This window comes from Rhinopithecus roxellana, chromosome 5, assembly GCF_007565055.1.
Source record: "Rhinopithecus roxellana isolate Shanxi Qingling chromosome 5, ASM756505v1, whole genome shotgun sequence".
Taxonomy (NCBI): domain Eukaryota; kingdom Metazoa; phylum Chordata; class Mammalia; order Primates; family Cercopithecidae; genus Rhinopithecus; species Rhinopithecus roxellana.
Window position 1 is genome coordinate 86558442 of NC_044553.1, and position 24939 is coordinate 86583380.

Here is a 24939-nt window from a genome sequence, read left to right on the forward strand (position 1 = left end):
ATTAGGAAAGGAAGTTGGTTTTTTTTGTTTTGTTTTGTTTTTGTTTTTCCTCAGCAGTAGATCTCAACAGTGGGCTTAAAATGTGTATTGTATCATGCTGTAAACAGATTGGCTGTCATTCAGGCTTTGTTGTTCAATTTATAGAGCACAGGCAGAGTAGATTTACCATGATTTCTTAGGATTCTAATACTTTTGAAATAGGAAATAAGCATTGGCTTCAACTTAAAGTCCCCAGCTGCATTAGCCCCTAAATTTTGAGTCAGCCTACTCTTTTTTTTTTTTTTCAATTTTTTAATTTCAATAGTTCTTGAGGTACAGGTGTTTTTTGATTACATGGATTAGTGCTTTAGTGGTGATTTCTGAGATTTTAGTGCACCCATCACCTGAGCAGTGTACACTGTACCCAATATGTAGTCTTTTGTCCCTCACCCCTTTCCTAACCTTCGCTGCCAAGCCCGCAAAGTCTATTATATCATTTTCATGCCTTTGCTTCCTCATAGCTTAACTGCCACTTATAACTAAGAACATATGGTATTTGGCTTTCCAGTCCTGAGTTACTTCACTTAGAGTGAAGGCCTCCAGCTCCATCCAATTTTCAGCTTGCTCTTTGAAGCCTTGGAGCCAAGCATTGACTTCTCTCCTGCTCCAAAAGTCTTAGATGGCATCAATGATCTTAGCTATATCTTCTGGATAACTTACAGCAGCTTCTACATCAGTGCTTGCTCCTTCACCTTGAACTTTTATATATGAAGATAGCTTTTATTAAACCTCATGAAGCAACCTCTGCTAGCTTCCAACTTTTCTTCTGCAGCTTCCTCATCTCACTCACCCTTCATAGTATTGAAGAGAGTTAGGGCCTTTCTCTGGATTAGGCTTTGGGTTAAGGGAATGTTGTAGCCGATTTGATCTTCTACTCAAACCACTAAAACTTTCTCTCTCCATATCAGCAATAAGTCTGTTTGCCTTTTTTTTTTCCTGAAGTCTTACATTTTATTTAAATAGCCTCCAGTGAGAAGAGAGTGGGCCAACTACTACCCCTTCCTTGTAAAATGAAGTAACCAACCCAAGGACAGTAGGTGCACCCAGCAGTCAGCCAGTCATGTGATAGGTGGGGTGCCTCTCAGTGCGGGCGGCCATGACTACGGCCCCTGCCTGCTGCTGGGGGAGCATCCACAGTCGAGCGGGGGTTCTTGATGGTTTCATCTACAGACATGATCAGGCACGCAGCCTCAGAGGCTGCTGTGAGTGCATTGATCTGCACCATAGCTGGCTCCCACACGAAGGCCTCAAAGTTGTCAGCAATGTCCTCGTTGTTGATGTCCACCCCATACCATGTGCCCCCCTGGGCATGCCGAGCCCACAGCTTGTTGAGAATGTTAGTAGCATCAAAGCCAGCATTGTCACACAGCAGGCGTGGGATAATCTCCAAGGCCTTGGCATACGCCCCAATCAACAGCTGCTGTTTCCCTGGAACAGTCCTTGAGTAATCCCGCAGGTACTTGGAGAGCTCCATCTCAATGGCCCCGCCACCAGCCACCACTGAATCATTCTTGATAGTTCTCCTGATGATCATGATGGCATCATGCAGGGACCGCTCTGTCTCCTCCGTAAACTGCTGGGCACCACCACGGAGGATGAAGGTGCATGTCTTGGCCTTGGGGCAGCCAGTAAAAAAATTGTACCTCTCGCCTCCAATCTGGGTCTCTTCAAACACCTGGCATCGACCCAGCACATCTGCTGACAGAGTATTCACACTGGTCTGGATTGAGCCTCCACAGGCCATCATTGTCCTGTTCAGATCCTCCTCAGGTACTCGGCCAGCACAGAACATGTCACTGTCAGCAAAGTACTGGGTGGCCACATCCCCAATGGGGAGTTTGGACAAGACAACTTTGGCTCCAGAATGATGGATCTTCTCTAACTTGTCATAGAGAATGTTCCATTCAGCATCAACAGTTGCCTGATAATCCTCAACTGTGTGGACTCTTATCTCGGCATTGTCTTTCTCAGCTTTCAACTCGAGCTCGACATTCAAAAGGGCGATCTTGGGATTGTGGTACTTTTTGGGTTGCATTTCAAACCCAGCGTAAGAGAAAGTCTTTTGAATGCAACACCAGCTACCAGCTGAGAATCCTCAAGGGCTCCACCCTGTATCTTCTTGATTCCAATCATTTTAAGCTGCAGCAAATCATTGAGCATCATCACTGCATCCACCACCATCTTAACAAAGAAAACTTCCTGCTGGGAGATCAGCTTGGAGCTCAGAGCAGTCATGGCACACTTTTCCAGAAGCTTCCTCTGCTCCACTTTATCTGCCTTCTTCACAGTCACAGCAATCTCTTCGATCTTGTTAACTGCCAGCTGGGTGGCTGTGCGGAAAGCTTGAATGATGATTAGGATTTGGCAATGTCTACCAAAGTTTTTGCTGCAGGATGGACAACATCAAGAAGTCTCAGAATTGTGGCCCCATCATTAGAAATTGTTGCTTTGCCTCTGCCATCCACAGTAAGCTTGTCCATGCCACGGGGACCCAGGGTGGTTCTTACAGCTCCAGCAATCACCTGGCAGGCACTGATGTTACTCACAAGCTGGGGGATGCCTTGGGAGCTATCAGTCCCCTCTTTCAATAGGATAACTGGCGTGGGCATCATTTTGGAAGCTTATTCAGCAGCCCGCTACTCTCTCCTCTTCTCCGAGACCCGGCCGCCCGGCTGTTTGACTTTCATATTCTTGTGTTCACTGGAGTAGCACTTTTAATTTTATTCAGTAACTTTTCCTCTGCATTTACAAGTTGGCTAATTTCGGCACAGGAGGGTTAGCTTTTGGCTTACGTCAGCTTTTGACATGCCTTCCTCACTAAGCTTAATCATTTCTAGCTTTTGATTTCATGTGAGAGTTGTGTGACTATTCCTTTCTCTAGGATTATTAATTAACCTGATTTCAGTATTGTTGTGTCTCAGGGAATAGGGAGGCCCAAGGAGAGGGACTGAGACAAGGGAATGACCAGTCAGTGGAGCAGTCAGAACACACACAACATTTACTGATTAAGTTTTACATCTTATTTTGGCACAATTTGTGGTGCCTCAAAAACAGTTATAATAGTAACATCAAAGATCAGTGATCACAGATCACCATTACAGATATAATAATAATGACACAGTTTTAAGTATTGCAAGAATTACCAATATGTATGTAGAGACACAAAATGAGCATATGTTATTGGAAATATGAACTTACTTGACACAAGGTTGCCACAAACTTTCAATTTGTGAAAAATACTGTATCTGTGAAGCACAAATAAAGTGCAATAAAATTAAGTAGTGAAAGTAGGGCTTTAATATGGACTTGCTTTTCCTTTATGGTACAGCCTTGAGGTTATGCTTTAAGAAAAGTGTTCTTGTTATTCACATTATAAAATCATACTACTCCATCGGGCGCGATGGCTCACACCTGTAATCCCAGCACTTTGGGAGGCCGAGGCGGGCGGATTACGAGGTCAGGAGATTGAGACCATCCTGGCAAACACGGTGAAACCCCGTCTAATAAAAATACAAGAAATTAGCCAGGCGTGATGGCACGTGCCTGTAGTCCCAGCAACTTGGGAGGCTGAGGCAGGAGAATGGCGTGAAACCAGGAGGCGGAGTTTGCAGTGAGCCGAGATCGCGCCACTGCGCTCTTAGCCTGGCCGACAGAGGGAGACTCCATCTCAAAAAAAAATAATAATAAAATAAAGTAAAATAAAATAAAACAAAATAAAATCATACTTACTTTACAAACAAGTTTTCTTAACTGGCAGCATTTCTTTGAATTACAGTGTCCTTGGCACGTTTTGTTTATTGGTCATTAGTCACTCAATGGAGAGTCTGGGGAATAACTGCCAAATGCCAATCAATCAGAAATGAGGATAAAGAATTTATCAAATAATAAAATAAATCACTGGGAAAGTGCAACTAAATATATTTTGTTTTCCATAAATACACGTATCCTACAAGTGGATTGATTTGGGCTGGAAAGATATTCTTCCTTGGTAGTTAGGAGATGTATTTTAGAAGTTCTGCATTAGAAAGAACCTTGTCGAATGTCATTAAGAGAATCACTGAACTGAACTTAAAACTGAAGACAAGATTGTTATTTTTGAAATGGGGAGACCAGGTAAATAGGTTTTGCTAAATTCTGTGGACAAAGAGATGCTGCTGAAAGCCCACTCAAAATGTGGTAACAGTTATTTTTATTCTATCAGGATTTTCACACTTGAAGATGTATTGTACCCTATCTCCTTTAATTACTTCTATTTCAGATATTATACATAGAATACCCAAGTACTACTGAAGGGGCACACAAATTACAACCATAGAAGGATTTAGCACCATAAAACAATAGTAAGGGATTAGTGAAGATGTGATAGAGTCCATAACAAGCATATTTTGAGTAAACAAAAATTAGTTTTCTTGAAGAGGATTCCACAGAATGAGAAAGTAACATGAAGAGATAAAAATGATGTGAAGAGAAATGGAAAAATAAACTTCTGCTTTAATAAGCCTCTATGATTAGGTAACAAGATATGTATGTGATTACCCAGGACCCAACCATTAAGACATTAAGCTGATTCAGGAAAGCAGTTCTTACTAAATACCCCATTTAAAATAATTTTCAGCTTCACTTTTTCAGCTTCATCAGTCCCTTATTTTGTATTGTGTCATTGCTTTTCAAATCTAAGCATATGGTTTTTTTCATTATATTTATCTTAAGCACACCTCTTTCCTTTTTTACAGACTTCACATTTTTATTGCTCTACCCCTATAACATACTTGAGTGACTTTCATAATAATAATAACAGCAGTAACAATAACAATAGCATCTGCCATTTGTGTGTTTCATTTTTCCTAGAGGGTTTGACAAGTGCTCTGTATGATTTATTCTCATTTAATCTCCCAACATCCTAATGAGAAAACTGAGGTTTAGAGACATTATGTGATTTGTTAAAGGTCAAACAGAGCTAAATGGTAGAGCCAGAATTTTAATACCAGGGTCTACTTGACCAGAATCTTTGCTCTTAACCATTGCATAGCACCTGCCACCACTGCAGGTTTTTAAGGCTATAGCATCCTTGGCTATGGGGGAGTCATAGTCCTGAGACCATGAGATCACCCATCTTTGCCAGAGAAGCTGTCCAAGAGACTTCAGGGCTTTTTGTCTGATAACTGGGCAGTAGCTGTTAGGTTCCTTTATCTTCTTATATGCGATTCTTTAATTCCTGATTATTCTCAGAAGATCTTTGGAAGAGTAGTTAGACAGCTATTATTTTAAATCACAAGGTTAGGTCAAGAAGAACTAGTCAAAGATTAAATGACCTGCCAGGGTACTGAGCAAACTCCTCTGGGCTAGGCTCTTCAGGAGAGAGAAAAGCCAGATGGGGTAATTGCCCTCACCCTGGGGTTTCCGTCTTATGGGGTTCAGAGCTAGAGTCCTTGGTTCTCTCTGTCCTCCTGCAATAGTTTGTTTCTCTACTGCTAATTTTTGCCCCGGCAAAACTGTGCTATCCAGTTTATCTTAGGGTACTTTGGGAATATCCCTAGAAGGCCACTGTATAAACCTACATGTAGTAAATTGAAGCCTATGTTTCTGTAATGGATGGAAAGAAAAGCAACAAAACAAACAGCTCATTATGTTAAATCTGATTTTAATTCTTCTTTTTTAAAAAAGCAAATGGCATGATATTTTGGCAGACTTTTCGACAGCACCCACATTTGATTTGATGAGATGTGTGCTCCTATTTGAGTTATGTCCAAAAGAGGGCAGACAGATGGAAGGGTTTTACAAAAGGAAAAAATATCCTGGTTAGTGTGAGCCCAGAATTCCTAATTTGCTTTTAATTTTTTCTCTTTAAAAGCAATAAATAGGTCTTAACAGATGGACTAACACTTGAGTTAAAAGCATCCTTTGAGAAACTACAAGCAATGAATGCTTTATACAGATGTAGAGAGTTCAAATGCATACAAATCATAGCAAACCACACAGAGTGAGGCTAGAGAAGCATAAACTTTCTGAGAAAGGAGGTTTAGGAAAAACGTACACTCAGACCTATAAAACAATCTTCTGTGACCTTCCAGCATAGATTTTCTTTTGTTTTTTGAGACAGGGTCTAACTCTGTCACCCAGGCTGGAGTGCAGTGGTGTGATCTCAGCTCACTGAAGCGTCGGCATCCTGGTCTCAAGTGATCCCCCTACCTCAGCTTCTTGAGTGAGTGGGATTACAGGCACATGCCACAACACCCAGCTGATTTTTTGTTTTGTTTTGTTTTGTAGAAACTAGATTTCACCATGTTGCTCAGGCTGGTTTCGAACTCCTGGACCCAAGTGATTGGCTCACCTCAGCCTCCCAAAGTGTGGGATTACAGGCAGAGGCACTGTGTCTGGCCCAGCATAGATTTTCAAACTGTGAGTCATGACCCACTGTTAGGTCATGAAATCAATTTGATCAGTTGTGATCGGAATTTGAAAAAAAAGGTGACAGTGGTAGTGGTGGCGCCAGGAACCGGATCTATTCAGAGTGTACCATGTGTGGTAAAAATCAATGCTCTTTCATGATGGTTTGTTTCTATTACGTACTGTATCCTGGGTCATGATGTATTATTTACTATAGGTCATGGTTTAAATATGTGTATTCTAGAAAATGCTGGTTTAGCAGATGATTAATGCAAATACATTGCAACATGACTCCATTTATGAGCCCCTTTTTTCTGCTTCTCTCCACATCTAGTCCATTAGCTTTCTGCCCAAAATATGGGATATGCTGTATTCATCCACTTCCATCTACTTCTTTTCATTTCCACTACTTCCACCCTTATCCAACCCACTAGCGTACGTCATTTTAGGCTATAGAATAGTCTCCTAACTATTCTCCTGGCTATCATTTGGGCCACCTGCAATCCATTCTGTATGTGGCAGCCACAGGAATCTTTTAAAAACATAACTCAAATAACTATTGCACCTAAACCACTGCACTGGTTTTCCTTTGAATTTAGAATGAAGTCTAAACCTCTTAACATGCTAAAACCTACATAGACTGGTCCCTGTCTATCTCTCCAGCTTTATATCCTGCTGTCCTTCCATAGACTCTGACTTGGCCTACCCTCGGGGTCCTGTATCTGCTCTTCTCTTTCCCTGGAAAGTGCTCTGCTCAGATCTTAGCAAAACTCACTACTTTCCCCACACAAGACTCTCCTGAACCATGTAGATGAAAGTGCGTTCTCTGACCCACCCTCCTCGTGACGCTGAATAGTCTCTCACATTCCCTGCACCAGTTGCCTCAGATTTACTTTCTTTGTAGAATGTTGTCACTGTCTGAAAGTATCTTCTTTGTTTACTTGCTTATTATCTGTTTTCTTCTGTAAATGCCAAAACATTGGGACCTTGTCTGTGTTGTCCTAGACTGTATCCCCAGTCTTTAGAACAGGGCCAGTGTGGCAGTAGTATGCGCTAAAAAATATTTGTGAATGAATGAATGAACTTGCTTTAGGATATTCCAAAGGCCCACATTATTTTTTTTCAAAGTTTTATTTTTAATTGACAAATAATAATCATATATATTTATGGGGTACAATGTGATATTTCAATATATGTATACATTGTGGAATGATTATATCTAACTAATTAACATATCAATCACCTTACGTTCTTAACACTTTTTGCAATGAGAATATTTAAAATCTACTCTTTTAGTAATTTAAAAATATGTGTTATTATTATTACTAACCATGGTCACCACACTAAGCAATAGATTTTGAAAACCTTCCCCACTGTCTAACTGAAACTTTGTACCCTTTGATCAGCGTCTCCCCATTCCGCACTCCATACCACCTGGTAACCACTATTCTACTCTCTACTTCTATGGATTTGACTTTTTTGGATTCCACATAGACGCGAGAGCAAGTAGTATTTCTGTGCCTATTTCGCTTAATATAATGCCTCCAAGTTCATCCATGTTGTGGCAAATTACAGAATTTCCTTCTTTTTTAAAAGATGAATACTATTATATTGTGTATATGTATCACATTTTCTTTATTCATCTGTTGATGGACAATTAGTTTGTTTTTGTATTTTGCCAAAGGCCCACATTCTGAGGATGCCAAACATAGACAAACTATGAACAGAGTGAAGCTGGAACTTTCTCCTTATCCTACCAGTTGGATGTGGCATTTTGAAGCCAAGTTCCTCTGGGTGTGGCTTCCTTGGTTACTGCCATATTTGGTTCTCTTTCCCCTCAAGACTTGTTGCCATGACCCAGACAGACTTGAAGTGCTGATAATGTGGTGTCAGGAAACCAGAGTTCTGTGATCTGAATCTTGATTCTTTTATCTGTAAAATAAAGACAAGAATAAATTTACCTACTAGAGATGTTTTGAGGACTAAATAAGAAAGTGGGTATGAACAATAAATATCTGCTATTGTGATTACTAGTCTCTTCAGGTATTTTAAAAGAATCAGAAGTGAATGTGGAATGCTTTTTTAAATTCCAAATGCTGGGAAATGCCTCTATCCTGCAAACTGCTCATCAGAAGTTGGGCATCATCCTCAAGGACTCATTTCCCTTTATCCCCACATCCAATCACCTACCAGTTTCTATCAATACTTCTTCTTCTTTATAAAGTGGGGGCAGCCCCATTTAAACTCCTTTGTAATTTGAGATCTGGCATGGGGCCCAAGAATTTGATTAGATGAACTGACATGCCTGGAGCACAGAGATATTTTTAAAATATTAGTTTCCTTCCTTTTCCTAAGGAAAATTCATCTATCCCTTTCCCCAAGATATTCCTGGTATTTGGTGCCACATAAGGCTCTCCTGTGCTGTGTAGATCAGGGTGCTTTCTTGGGGTTGTCAACCCTCAATTGTTACCACCCTCTTGCACAGATGCAGAATGAAGGGGTAAATCCTCCTACAGTCCCCCTCCCCTGCTTCGCATTCCTCATGTGATTTAAATAGTTGCTGAAATCTCACATGATTCCACTTAGGTATCCCAGCAGTTCTACATTACTCCTAACTTCTAACTGGTTGAAGTAATCACATGCTTTTACCAAACGAGTCATGCACGCCTATAATCCTACTTCATGCTCTTATCAGGGAAGGCACTTATATTTTGACTGGCCTTGCACTTTTTGCTAGTAATAAGCCACATTCATTTATTATGACTTTTTAAATAAACTTAATTTCCCCAATCTTTCTTCCCTTCTCATCTAATTATTTATCAGCTGGACTATTGTAATGGCCGTTTTCTTGCCTTTCATCTCACACCCCTCCAGTCAACTTGTTGTTATTGTTATTGTCTCATCCTCACAGGACCATCCCCAAAATTTCACAGTGACAATTATACAGTCTGGGAAACAAATTAAAGTCAGTGATAGAACTGGTGAGGCATGACACCTCCTTTCCTTATCCATCTCAAAGGAGCTACTCTAAGTGTGCTAACTATAGACCAAATAAGAGGGTAGTGCCCCAATGGATGAATTCCAGGTCTGAGTGTGTACTAAATTGCTGGTTAACCTGGGCAGCTCATATCGTGTCTCTGAGCCTTAGTGTGCACATCTGAAACAATAAAAATAGTAATGGCTAAAGTTTCTTTTGAATTTACTATGTGCCAGGCACTATTTTAGTGCTTTACATAGACCTATGCATCATTTCAAATGCCTTTAGAGGTAAATACTACTATTGTCCACATTTTAGAGATGAGAAAAATGAGGCAAAGAGAGGTTGAGGAACTAGTCCAAAGACACACTATGGTAAGAACCATAGTCCCAGAGCTAGAAAGTGTTGGGACTATGGTTCAAACCCAGGCAGTGGCTCCAAAGCCTACACTTGGATGCTGTAAAAAGGAGTTGAATTAGATGAGCTTCTGGGGTCTACCTCTAAAACTATCTTAAGTTCATGTGCCAGAGAAGGCTACTGGTTACACCCAACAAACAAAGGTTAGGAACAGTGCTATGTTAAGGTGTGACACTGCAGCCAGTACAGTTCATCCTCAGGCAGGGAACATTGTCTAAATATAGAACCTCCCTTAACGTTGGAAGGTCTGACTAAACTGGGTTAGTTGCTGGGTGAGGTGCTAGAGGCAACGCAAGCAGAAAGGTGTGCCAGCTTCGCAGTAGTGCTGCATAACAATGTAGGGCAAGATTCCTCCCTGAGCTCTGCCCTGCTTGCATCACTGCTTTTATTGCACGTCCTTTAGCGGGATTATATAATGCCGATTAAGGTAGATTACTTTATGAATCAGTTTGCCTCTCAGGGAAATCAGGGCATTTTGCCAAACTCTTTTTCACCAAAATGACAATTCCATGGCTTTAGGTTGATTCTCTTTTTACTTGTTTGTCAGTTGCAAGGGAAACTCTGGTTTGTGTCTCTTCCGTGCACAGCTGGACTGTCTTTGGACATGCATACTTTCCAACAATGTTAACTTCTTCTTCTGGCTTGTTCTTTGGGATATGTTTTTAGACCTTTGAGATACTGTTGTGAGTTGAATTGTATCCCCCCAAAAGAGATGTTTAAGTCTTAGACCCCTGTACTTGTGAAAGTGACCTTAATTTGGAAATAGGGTCTTTGCAGATGTAATCAAGCTATGATAAGGTCATACTGGAGTAGAGTGGACCCTAATACGATAGCTGGTTTCCTGAAAGAGAGGTAACTTGCACACAAACATGCAGACACAGGCAGAATACCATGTGATGATGGAGGTGGATATCAGAGTAGTTCATGTATAAGCAAAGGAATGCCAAGGACTGTGGGCAAACACCAGAATCTAGAAGTAAGCAAAGAACCATTCTTCCCTAGAACTTTCAGAGGGAGCATGGTCCTGCTGATATCTTGATATCAGACTGAGAGAATAAATTTCTGTTTTTATGCCACCCAGTTTGTGGTACTTAGTTATGGCAACCCTGTGAAACAAATGCAAATGCTTCTCCGGATCTTTTGCCAAAGATGTTAAACGGGCTCCATAAGCATAATTTCATTAATTCATGCAACATAAATTGAACTATTTAAAGAGGATGTGCCATGGAACTAGGACTAGGATGCTGGCCCACAGACCTGGGATGCAGCTCTGGCTCTGCTACTTCCTAACTGTATGACTGGGGGACAAATCATTCATCCTTTCTGAGTTGTTTTTTTTTTTTTTTTTAAATAAAAAATGAGACTATTGCAAAAATACTACCCTGTTTGCCATATAAGGTTGTTATGAAAATCGGTAATAATTTACATTTGTGTAGCACTTGAATGTTTACAAATCACATTCAGGTGAAAACACTATGTTATTTGTTCTTCTCAGTAATCCTACAAAGTGGGTAGTTTTCTTCATCTAATGTTGCTGATCAATGCAAAATTTAGAGAAGCTGTTTGTTTGTTTGCCAGAGACAACACAGCTGATAAATATTAGAGATGGTACTCCTCTCTTTTCCACTCTACATACTCCACTGTATAGTGCTTAGGAAAACACTTGGCCCATTGTAAATGTTCAATATGTATTTGTTGAATGAATAAAGGGACGAACGAACCTTGGTTTTCTGATATCTCAGCATGTGAATCTTTTAGAACCCTTCAGCTGAAAGATTAATGTATTCAGTATATAGTTCCAATTATTTATGTATACAAAAATATTTGTTGAATGCTTGCCAGGAGCTAGGCGTGGGTCTAAGTGTAGACTTATAGCAGTGACAAAACAGACCAAATCCCTGTTCAGGCAGAGCTTACTTTCTAGTGGGGGAAATATATAGTTAAAAAAAAACAAACTTCCACCTTGACATGAAATTGCCAAGGAGAAAATTCAGCAGTAATAGTAGGGATGGGAATTATGGGGTGGGAGGAGGGGAAGAAGGATGTTATAGCGTAGTCAGGAAAGGCCTCTGTGATAAAGTGACTTTTGAGTAGAACTGAGAAGGAAGTGATGGGTATATAGGGAAAGATTATTTCAGGCTAAGGAAATAGCAAATAAAAAGTGTGAAAGTTTTCTTGAGACCTTCGAAAAACAGCAAGGAAGCCATTGTGGAAGAGGAGTGGATTGGTGGTTAGAAAGTTATAGGAGGCCCGATCACGTGGACCTTGCAGACCAACAACAGGAGTTTTTGGTTTTTACTACAAGATGGGAAGCCATTGGAGGGTTCTGCACAGAGGAATGACCTGATATGTTTTAAAAAGATCATTGTGGTTGCAGTGTGGAGAATAGATGGGAGAGGGAAAAGGATGAAAGTTGGCAAAAGTTGTTATAATAAGGTACGCAAGAGATGGAGTTACTGAGGATGGTCAGATTCTGAACATATTTTGAGGGTAGAACTGACAGGATTTTATGATTAATTTGGATGTGGGGTGTGAGAGAAAATGAGGTGTCAAAAATGGCTCCAAGGTTTTTGATATGTGCAACTATTAATAGAACAGATTTAAGAGTTATTAAGGTGGGAGAAGCAGGTTTGGGATAAGGGTGGGGAAACCAGTTTAGTTTTGGACATTTCAGTCTGAGATTTATCATAGACTTCCAAGTAGAGATGTTATGTAAACAAATGGAAAAATGAGTCTGGAGTTCAAGGAAAAGGCCCAGGATAGAGATAAAATCTTGGGAGTCGTTAGCATATACAAAGTATTTAAGTCCATTAGATTGGATGAGATCAGCAGAGGGTGAGTATAGATTTTTAAAATAGGTTCAGGGTTTGAGCCCTGGAACATTCCTCCTTTTGGGGATCAGGAAAATGAAAAGTAATGGGCAGAAAAGACTGAGGAGGAACAGCTAATGAGGAAGAAGGAAAACCAAAAGGGAATGGTGATGTAGAAGCTGAGGAAAGATGCCATTTCAAAAATGTTTCAAAACTTATTACACAGAAGAGAGAGGGATGATTGCTAAAGCAATGCTCTCAGTTCACATACTGCTGACTGATTGAGTTAGGTGAAGTCTAAGTTGTTTCTGTTTAGTATGGCAATTTGGAGGTAATTAATAAGTAACCTTGACACAAACAGTTCAGGTGTGGGTGGGAAAAGAACCTGATGGCAATAGGTTCAAGAGAAGATAGCAGGCGAGAAAGTGGAGTCAAAGTACATACCCTTTGGAGGAGTTTAGTTATTAAAGGGGCAGAAAAATAGTGTGGTAGCTGGAGGGTAATTTGATGTTAAGGGAGAAGGAGGTTGGTTTGTTTGCTCATTAAAAGGGGAAATACTAAAGCATGCTAAAGGTAACTGTATTATAGAAAGAAGAAACATGATTACATAAGCAAACAGAGTGAGAACTGCTGTGGTAATATCCTTGAGCCAGTGAGGGAGAAGACATCCAGTGAACAAAGAGAGGGGTCAGCCTTAGAAAGGCACACTTTTCCACTGTGATCCATTGTCACAAAAAGGAAGGCAGAATACATGGGTGCAGACACCGGTGGGTTGTTTGTTATACAAGTGAGAGCTCATGGAATTTTTCTCTGATTGGTTCAGTTTTTCCAGCAATGTAGGAAGCAAGGTCATCAGCTAAGAGTGAGGAGGGAAAGAGGTGTGACATTCTGGAGAATGGGAGAGTGAATAGACTAAGGGAATGTAATAGTAGGATTTCCAGGCAGCATTGTATAAACATGTGAGAGATTACTTTGATGACTAGAGAACAAAGATGGGAATTTCATATATTTGTTGACAGCCCACACATGGAAGCCATGCTATAGGCTTTGAGATACAAAGAAGAATTCTCACCTCCAGGAATGTAAAATCAAGTGTCGGTGATAACTAATAAACACATGAAATATTCAAATAATAATTTAAGACAATAGAAGAAAATATATGTGACAAGGAAGCATTAAAACCGCTGAATGTATTTAAGGAGTTCAGAGGAAAAAGAGAGGTGATCTGGAAGTGATAGGAATCTGGTAGAAAAGATAAATTCAGAGAATAAAGTAAATCATAGGAACAAAGACCAAAGCCTGGAGGGAAAGAGGCAGAGATACATCATCACCAAGTAGGGTTGTCAGATAAAATACAGTACACCCTGTTAAATTTGAATTTCAGATAAGCAACAAATAATTTTTAGTATAAAATACATATTTATACAGAATCAAATTTAACTGGGTGTCCTGCAGTTTTATTTGCTAAATCTGGCAGCCCTAGAATCAAGGTTAAGGGAAACAAAAAAATGTTATTGACCCAAGAGAAGGAAGAATTTCAAGAATACAAAAGGTGTTCGATGGTGGCAGATACTTCAGTAAAGCCATGGAAATAACGTTTTGTCATTAGAATACCACTGGTGGCATTTGACATGGCATTGAAGGCAGAGGCCCAAGCAACAGATATGGACTACTCAGTTGAAAGGCTTGGCAGTAAGGAAGGATAAAAATATATAGTCTAAGGCCAAATGTAGAGGTGAATGCCAGGACCTGGGCTCACAGCCACTGGGATGCTGTATGCATTTAGATAATGTGTGAACAACAAAGATCCTACCTTTAAGATGCTCTGTAAAGGCCAGAGACTGGCTAAACAGTGAAGTCACAACTTAGCTGGTTTGGTACTCTAGGGCTTGGGTATCCTCTGTTGGGGAGCAAGACAAGGGAAGGAGACACATTTTGCAAATGAAATATGAAAGAAAAAAAAAGATGGAAATCCTACTGTTGTCAAAATGTTTATTTCAGTTCAACAGTAGACCAAATTCAGGTACTCTCAAATTGAAATCAGAATGTGAACTTCAGATAATAAATCATTTACTAGAACAGGCTTTCTGTCCACAGAGGCCTGCCCTATACTGGATTTTATTTCTTTACAACTGGGTAGAGGAAAGCATCAAATAAATTCCATGAGAAACAAGCACTATTGTGAAAAAGGCAATGGCAGAATTTTTCCTGCCTGGCCACTAGTGTTAGTGCACTTGGTCACAGAGGATGGGCATGTCTGAGGGCTGTACACTATCAATCGGTGGAAGTGTTAGAATGACAGTGACAGTAATGTTTTATCCTTAGGAGTCTCAATGTGCTGTGGTATCATTACAGAATATTTATTGCTGAATTTTCTGCCTCCAGGAAGAAAAGGTAGCAGCTTTTGGAGGAGATCTTTTAAAATGAGGGTTAACAGAGTAACCTTTGTCAATAACTGCTAATGGATTAGGGTCAGGGACATCTCAGTGCTCACAGACCTTAAAAATATTGTCATCTATCTTTCTCTCTGAATTGAGTGTTCATCTTGCCAGTTCCTATAGTTAATTAGATTGTTAACTCTGTCTATTTATAGCAGCAAACACTTCACTGGCATGTAGCAAATGCTGATTATTAATCAGGAGCCTCTACTGACTCAGGGTGGAATGAAATGTAATTATTCAAATTAGATTTAGGCCAAGGTCCAATGACCTCACAGGCAACATCTTGATTTTACAAGTACTAGTTTCCATAAACCATGTCTCTGGAAGATGTAGAGATTACCATCTTTAGGAACCTAGGAGTGAATAGTGATGCTGAGTTTAGGCGTCCTCTAGCATTCTTTAAAAAATTATGCTGTCGTCTATAAATGTACCTATGCACCTGCCAGCTTATGATGCAAAATCAGCCTTGCTGAGTAAATCATTATACAAAGTAGTTATGGATGTAGAATCTTAATAGCAAATCAGTTAAAGTTAATTTTCATGGGTGCTATTAGGGAGGATATTCACCAAGCCTGTCTCTTTTCATATATCACATTACTTTATACTTTGAGAGAAAAGCTCTCTGTTTTCTTATCTTTTGCCTTTTGTATTTTTTATTCATTTATACTTTAAGAAATTTTAGATTCAGGGGTACTTGTGCAGGTTTGTTACAATGGTATGTTTTGTGATGCTGAGGTTTGGGCTTTCATTGATCTCGTCATCCATATAGTGGACATAGTACAAACAGGAAGTATTTCAGCCCTTGCAACTTTCCCTTCCTCCCTTCTTTTGGAGTCCCCAGGGTCTGTTCCCAAATTTATGTCCATTTTTACCCATTGTTTATCTCCCACTTATAAGAGATTATTATGTAATATTTTTCTCTTTCTTCACTAATTTGCTTAGGATAATGGCTAAGCTGCATCAATGTTGCTGCAAAAGACACGATTTTATTCTTTTTTTTGACTCCATAGTATTCCTTGGTGTATACATACCACATTTTCTTTATTCAATTTACGTTGATGGACACCTAAGTTGATTCCATGTCTTTGCTATTATGAATATGGCTGCAATGAACATATGAGTGTAGGTATCTTTTGGTAGAATTATTTATTTTCCTTTGGATATATAAAAGAAATGAATCCTTTAGGGTACATAAAAGAATAGTAATGGGATTGCTGGGTCAAATGGTAACTCCATTTTTAGTTCTCTGAGAAGTTTCCAAATTGAAATTTATAAGCTTAAGTAAAAATAAGGGATCTATTAAGTAGGTATGGGTGTATGTTCTCAGGGGCAGGATGTTCAGCTGAACGATCCATGCTGGGACTTGGAGAGCTTCATCTTTCTAGGGGCTACTAGTTGTCTTGACTCTGCTGCTGTCTTGAGTATCTGCTCCTTCTCTGTTTCCAAGGAAAACTTTCTCTGTTTAGCTTGTATATGGCTCATGATGAATGCCCTCAAATTGTACCTTCGTTCTCTGAGCTATAAGATGTTCCTTGTCTAGAGTCTATAGCTACCTGGCTTAATCTTTTTGCTTTTTAAAAAGTGTAGCATTTTAAACAATTGAAATATACTTCATATAACCTAAGAGTCACCATTTGAAAGTGTATGCTTCATTGTTTTTAGCATATTCATTATGTTGTCCAGTTATCACCACTACCTAATTCCAGAATATTTCTGTCACCCCAGAAAGAAATCCCATACCTGCTAGCAGCTAGTCCCAATGACCTCCCCACCACATACCCTGTGCAACCTCTAATATAATTTCTGTCTCTATGAATTTGCCTCCTCTGGACATTTTATATAAATGGTGTAATACAATATATGGCCTTGTGTGTCTCACTGATTTCACTTAGAATAATGTTTTCGAGGATCATCTGTGTTGTAGTACACGACAGTACTTCATTACTTTTTACAGCTAAATATTATAATAGTCCATTTATGGATATACCACATTTTGTGTATTCATTCAACTGATGAACATTTGGGCTGTTTCCACTTTGTGTTTTTTAACAATAATGCTGCTATGAACATTGGTTTTAAAAAGTAAGTATTGGCCGGGCGCGGTGGCTCAAGCCTGTAATCCCAGCACTTTGGGAGGCCGAGACGGGCGGATCATGAGGTCAGGAGATCGAGACCATCCTGGCTAATACGGTGAAACCCCGTCTCTACTAAAAAAAATACAAAAAACTAGCCGGGCGACGAGGCGGGCGCCTGTAGTCCCAGCTACTCGGGAGGCTGAGACAGGAGAATGGCGGGAACCCGGGAGGCGGAGCTTGCAGTGAGCTGAGAGCTGGCCACTGCACTCCAGCCTGGGCGGCAGAGCAAGGCTCCGTCTCAAAAATAAAAAAAAATAAAAAATAAAAAATAAAAAATAAAAAAAAAATAAAAAAAATAAAAAGTAAGTATTTATAATAAAAAATGACAAATTTATGTGTACAATATATTTTGATATATGTTACACATTATGGCATGATTAAATCAAACTAATTAACATGTCCATCACCTTACATACTTATCGTTGTGTTGAAAACATTGAAAATCTATGGACTTGGCAATTTTTATTATTACAACAAAATAATAATTTATATTGTTATAATCAATAATGATAATAATTTACATTATTATTTGTTATAGTCACTATGCTATACAATAGATCTCAGGAATGTACACCTCCTGTCTAAAAGAAACTTTGTATTTCTTAAACAACATTTCCTTATTTCTCACCCTTCTCCCCCCACTCCTGGTAACCATCATTCTACTCTCTGCTACTATGAGTTTGATATTTTAAGATTCTACATATAAGTAAGATCATGCAGTAATGGTCTTTCTGTACTGAGAAAAGTTGGAAAATTGGAAATTTATCTTATTTAACTTAGCATCATATTCTTCCAGATTCATTCACGTTATCTCAAATGACTGGATTTTCTTTCTTGAGGCCTAATAGTATTCCATTGTGTGTGTGTATACATTATATATATATATAATATATATATATAATATATATTATACATATACCACATTTTCTTTTTCTTTATCCATTCATTAATTCGTTGATGGACACTTAGGTTGATTTTATCTATTGGCTATTGTGAATAATGCTGCAATGAACATGGGAGTATAGATATCTCTTTGACATACTGATTTTGTTTCCTTTTGATTTCTGCCCAGAAGTGAAATTCCTGGATCATATGCTAGATCTATTTATGATTTTTTGAGGAATCTCTATATTGTTTTCCACAATGGTTGTGCCAATCTGCATTCCCACCAACAGTATAACACAGTTGCCTTTTCTCTACATTCTTGTTTACACTTATTATCTTCCATATTTTGATAATAGTCATTCTAACAGGTGTGAGATGATATCTCATGGTGATTTTAGTTTACATTTCCCTGATGATTAGTGATGTTGAGCACCTTTTTATATACCTGTTGCCCACTTTTGTCTTCTTTTGATAAATGTCTACTCAGGTCCTTTGTCCATTTTTTGATCAAGTTATCTGTTTTCTTGCTATTGAGTTGTGTTCCTTGTGTATTTTTGGATATTAATTCCTTATCAGATATGTGGTTTGGAAATATTTTCTCCCATTCTATAGGTTATCTCTTCACTTTGTTTATTGTTTCCCTAGCTGTGCAGAAAGTTTTAGTTTGATACAGTTCCATTTGTCTAGTTTTGCTGTTGTTACCTGTACTTTTGGGGTCTTACCAATAAATCTTTGCCAAGACCATCATCAAGAAACTTTTCTGTTGTTTTTTTTTCCCCCTACTAGTTTTACAGTTTCAGGTCTTACCTTTAAGTCTAATTTATTTTTGCCTATGAGGTGATATGGGGTCCAATTTCATTTTTCTACTTGTGCATATCCAGTTTTCCTAACACTACTTATTGAAGAGATTGTCTTTCTGCCATTGTATGATTTTGTCACTTTTGTCAAAGGTCAGTTGACCATAAATGTGTGTATTTATTTATGGTCTCTCTATTCTATTCCATTGGTCTATACGTCTGTTTCTGTGCCAGTAACATGCTGTTTGGATTATGATAGCGTTGTAGTAGATTTTAGGATCACGTAGTGTGATGCCTCCAGCTTTGTTCTTTTTGCTTAAGAATGCCTGGAATTAAGGGTCTTTTGTTTTTCTATATGAATTTTAGGACTGTGTTTTCTGTTTCTATGAAAAGTGACACTGAAATTTTGATAGAGATTGCATTGTATCTATAGATCACTTTGGATAGTATGGACATTTTTATGATATTAATTTTTCCAGCCTATGAACATGGGATACCTTTCCATTTATTTGTATCTTCTAAAACTTCTTTCATCAATGTTTCGTACTTATAATTGTACACATCTTTCTTTCCTTGATTAAACTTATTTGTAAGCATTTTTCTATGCTATCGTAAATGAGATTATTTTCATGGTTTCTTTTCTGGATAGTTCATTGTTAATGTATAGAAATGCTACTTATTTTTATATGTCGATTTGGTATCCTGCAACTTTACTGAATTTGTTGATTAGTTCTAACTTTTTTTGATGAAGTGTTTAGGGTTTTCTATATACAAGATCATCTTGTCTGTAAACAGAGACTATTTAACTTCTTCCTTTCCAATTTGGATGCCTTTTATTTCTTTTTCTTGCCTAATTTCTCTGTCTAGGACATCTAGTACTATGTTGAATAGACATGATGACAGTGGATGTCTTTGTTTTGTTCCTTATCTTAGAGGGAAGGCCTTTCAACTTTTCATCGTTCAGTATGAGGTTAGCTGTAAGTTTGTGATATATGGCCTTTATTATGTTGAGGCATATTCCTTCTATACCTCATTTGTGAATAATTTTTAATCATGAAAGGATGTGAATTTTGTTGAATGCCTTTTCTGCATCTATTGAGATGATCACATGGCTTTTGTCCTTCATTCTGCTAATGTGATGTATCATATTTATTGATTTTCATGTATTGAACTATTCTTGCATTCAGGGATAAATCTCACTTGATCAGGATGAGTGATCCTTTTAATGTGCTGTTGAATTAGGTTTGCTGGTATTTCATTGAGGATTGTTGCCTCTGTATTCATCAGGAATATTGGCCTGTAATTTTCTTTTTTTATAGTATCCTTTTTGGGCTTTGGTATCAGTGTATGATGTGAACTCTGTTTACAAGTTTTGGTGGGACATATCTTTCCAAGTCTTTTGGAATTATATTTAGGAATGGATTGGTGAGTCATATGGTAATTCTATGTTTAATTTTTTTAGGAACTGCCATACTGTTTTTCATAGTGACTGTACGTTTTTACATTTGCACCAGCAATGTATGATGAAAGCCCATTGATTTTTAATTTCAAATTTCTAGGAGATAGAGTCTGGTTTCCCCATCTCAATCAATATCAATTTGGGGTTCTCTTTGGGTAAGGTATGTACTCTGTTCAACACAGTTCAGTATGGGTGTGAGCAGTGGGACATGGAAGTAGAATGGTTATGAAAATACTCATGTATGCAAAGGCCGATTATGTAACAGTTCTCAGAGAAGGGATCTGGGTATTTTGGATTTCTCCCTTCCAGTCTAAACTCAACCTCACCCCTAGTATATCAGATTTAAAATCGTTTTGAATCATGAAAGTGGTCGGTTGATGACAATTTCTTATTTTTAAATTGAACTGAGCCTTGAACTTTTCTTTAGGACAAGGCACAAAACTCTTTAGTGGCTAGTAAAAGTAACATATTCACTTTGAATAAATATCTCTTACATCAAACCTGTGAGGCATATGAAGACTCCGACCCAGTGTGGAGCTGTTAACTGAAATGTACAAGATCATAAAGTGAGTTAGTGACCATAATAGAATTAGCATAGCATTTGGAATCTTATTGCCACCGATTAGATTCTTAGGCCACTTGGCTGGAAACTTAATTATTGTCCTTCCATGCTATTTTGGGATCCAAAGTCCCCTTCTTTATTCATTCTGTTGGGGAATTTGTAGACAAAACCTCACTTAATACTTTGCAAAATGAATTGCTTTATAAAAAACCCAGAATGCAATCAAATCCATCTGTTTTCTCTTCTACATTAACTTATTTGTTGTAGTAAAGCCCCAGATAGTCCTCAGAGAGATACAGTTATAGGAAAGAAAACTGATTATGATGGAACAATTTTAGGGTCATTGAGATTTATTCCCCCTATATGCAAAATCTGCGTAATGTGTGCAATAGCCTGAGATCACCTTGGCATAAAGCATAGCTCACATTTGAGAAGCTGATCATGCAGGCTGCACACGAGGGGAATGATAAGCAAAGGATTCCCACTACAGAAGGTTTAACAATCCAGAGCTTAAGATATTGCAATGGAAATAAGGCTGGTTATGCAGCCTTTTAACTGAGCATTATTCTGAAGCTTGTCTCCTAGTATTAAGGCTCTTGAAAATTATTGATTTGGATTCAAATGGGGAGAAGGACTTAACATTTGCCTTGCTTTATGTGAAAGTCAAGATAAATTTATACCAGCAAACCTGAGCCTGATATAAACTGTGTGTGTGTGTGTGTGTGTGTGTGTGTGAAAGAGAGAGAGAGACAGAGAAACTAAGAGAAAGAAAGAGAGATTGATTAAGTAATAGATATAAAGACCTGAGTATGGAAGATTAAATAATGATGGATAGTAAACCTTATAGAAATTTTATTTCCCTCACATTATTTTTGATAATTTTGATTTATTCCACATTATTTATAATAATTTATGATCATTGGAAGTTACGTAGCTGAATTTTGTGGAGTGGCAATTCAAATGTTATATGAGCGCATGGATTGTGGGCCATGTTTTTTCTCTTCTACTCCTCTCTCCAAGAGGGTCCCCAGACACAGCAGGTGACACTGATGGATGGTCCCTGCCTGGCTCTTTATTGAAACTCCACATTGTACACAGAAAGGGTGAGATAGTTGATGCCTCAGTCAGGAGCAGACAACTAACAGGTCAATAGAAACTCAACCTGAAATTGCTGTCACAGAAGCTTGTTATAGCTTTTGGCTTTGATGTACAGCTACACTACTTTGTAATTCAACAAATGTGTTGCTGAGGGACTGCTCCATTAGATCCATCTGTAACCAGAAGTCAGGTGATCTGGAGCCCAGCTTCAGCGGGAGCCCTGTGACCTCAGGAGGATTTTTCAGCACCCCTGAGATTATTCCTTCACCTGCCAGAATGATTGGGTGGGTGTTGGGATTTTCCTAACCAGGGTTGACTAGGATGATGCATGGGTATGTATCTTGAGAAAGAAAAGGTATTACCAATAAAATAAAACTAGACAGGCCCAAATTCCCTCAGGGGCATTTCTCCTTCTAGTGTGGGGAAAGTGGTAGAACTAATGTGCTTCAAAGCAGGCATTGCATATTTTGTCTCATTTAACCCCATTAAAGTTGGTATTATTATACCCATTTTGCAGATGAGTTCACTGAGGCTCAGAGAACATAAATGACTTGCTCAAAGTTGCGTTGCTCTGTTGGTTTCCACTTGGCAGAGGCAAGATTGGAAGAAGTATGTCTTACTCCAAAGCTGAGTCTGAGGTGTGTGAGTCTTACCTCATTGCTCAGCCCAGTACTTACTTCTACATTAGCAACCCATCTCCTCTGCCATACTTCTGCCACTTGCCTGTTATATGACCATGTGCAAATTAACCCTTTTGAGCCTGGTTCCTTATTTGTAAAAGCAGAATTAATGCCACTGACCTTGCAGGCTTGGGTGAAGATAAATGAGCGGTATAGCTCCTGGTCCTGGGTGGGCACAGAAAATACATCTTATCTCTCCTCACATCCAGGCCTTCTGCCACTTCCATGCTGCTGACTCTATGATGTTCCCTAAGTTCGACCTGTGCCTGAAGACTTCCCTTCTCCCGTCAACAAGAAGAATTAGAAAATGTCAATGCACATTATCTTTCCATTTTTACTGACATTAAATACTTTTTGAGAAATACTCTTAGGTATTTTCTGAGCTAGGCACCTAGGCAAGTTCTCTGGAGGAAGATTACTCTTCAGTGGAAGGAAAGAATGTGCCTTGAGCTGTTGCAGGGATGACTCAAGGCAGAGATTTTTGACACCGTTGGTCATTTTATTTGTATTTCCTTAATAGCTGACAGCCATGGCACCATTATTCTCTTCTAGTGACCGTTATCAATTCCATTTAACATTTATCAATAAGTAAAATGTTAATGAAGACTGTGATGTAACATTATTTCACTTTAAGATGGTGATTTTGATGCACACACTTAACTCTCCTTCCTTCCACCCAAATTCCATTAAAGACTGCCAAAGAAATTATAACAACATCTGCAGCAGAGCTAGAGAGTAAAAAACAATGTTATCATCAGGCCAGAAACTTTCAGAAGTTTTGATAAGATATAGTTTACAAAAAACTGGATTTAGGGTCTTACTGTATAGTAAGAGAAAGTCTTTGTCTTAGTCTGTTTTGTGTTGCTATAATGGAATATCTGAGGCTGGGTAATTTGTGAAGAAAAGAAGCTTATTTAGCTTACACTTCTGTATGCTGGGACACATCTGCATGACTTCTGGTGAGAGCCTTATGCTGTTTCCATTCATAATGGGAAGTAGAAGAGGAGTGGGCATGTGCAGAAGGACCACATGGTGAGGGAGGAAGCAAGAGAAAGAAACTGAGGAAGCCAGATGCTTTTTAAACAGCCTGCTCTCTTGGGAATTAATCCATGCCAACCTATTCTTTGTCTTAGTCTGTTTTGTGTTGCTATAACAGAATACCTGAGGCTGAGTAATTATAAAGAAAAGAGAGATATGCCCTAATCTATAAGAGAAAGGCATTAATCTATTTACGAGGAATCCACTTCCCACTAGGCCCCACCTCCCAACACTACAATATTGGGGATCAAATGTTAACATGAGTTTCGGCAGGGACGAGCCACATCCAAACCACAACACTGTTATTTTAAAAATAAAGAGAGCAGAGAGAAAATTGAATATTGCAATAAATTGAATTGGTAAATTAGAAGATTAGGTTGAGAAATTCTCCAAGAACGCAGAGGAAAATATGCAAGCATAACCATATGAGTGTAAAGAAAAGGTACAGAGGAAAAATCCAACCAATCCAATATTGATATAATAAAAATATCAAAAGGAGAGAGCAGCTAGAGAAAAGGTAACAAAAAATAGAAAAAAGGTCCTAAACTTAAAGAAATACTTGAGTCTTCAGCTACTTACTAGGTATCAAGTAAAATTTAGTATTTAGACTCTCACACTGAGATATAGCCTAATGCAGTCTTCTTCCTGCATTCAAGCAAAACCAAAAACAAACAAAAGAGGTTATCTAGGAAGGGAAAAAATAGATGTTTCAGCATACTGCTTTTTTATCACATGAATTACTGGAACATAGGAAATAGTATACACAGAATTTTGAGGGAAAAGATGGTTACCCGAGAATATCTTCTTTATCTTATGCATGAGGGCAATAGAAAATCTCTTCTCAAACACCCAAAAGCTCATAAAGTGTTCTTTCTGAGAAAAATTCCTTGAAGAAGTCCTATGGCAGTTCAAGAAGGAAATCAAAATAAATAATTCAAATTGAAGGAAGCCAGAGCATCCCAGAACTATTTGCAAGGAATGAACCAGTCAAATTTTGTGTAGTGTATGTATACTTGTATAATTGTTAACATTATAAAATTCAACAAAAGAATGTTAAAATGATAATCTGGATCTAAGAAGATAGTTTATTTAGATAAAAACTTAGGAGTGTAGAGGGAAGACATGAACAGAGGCTCTGCAAGGACATAAATTTTGTCTAATTTGTTTACTATTTTAGCCCCAGGCTTAGAACAGTGCCTGGCACATAGTAAGTG

At 38.6% G+C, this 24939-nt stretch overlaps 1 pseudogene across 1 annotated transcript; it reads right to left on the reverse strand.

Moving 5' to 3' along the window:
• Positions 1 to 1120: 1120 nt before the first annotated feature.
• Positions 1121 to 2706, reverse strand: LOC104660088 (annotated as a pseudogene). Its single transcript, XR_747664.2, has one exon. The product of XR_747664.2 is annotated as a T-complex protein 1 subunit eta pseudogene (transcript).
• Positions 2707 to 24939: the final 22233 nt, after the last annotated feature.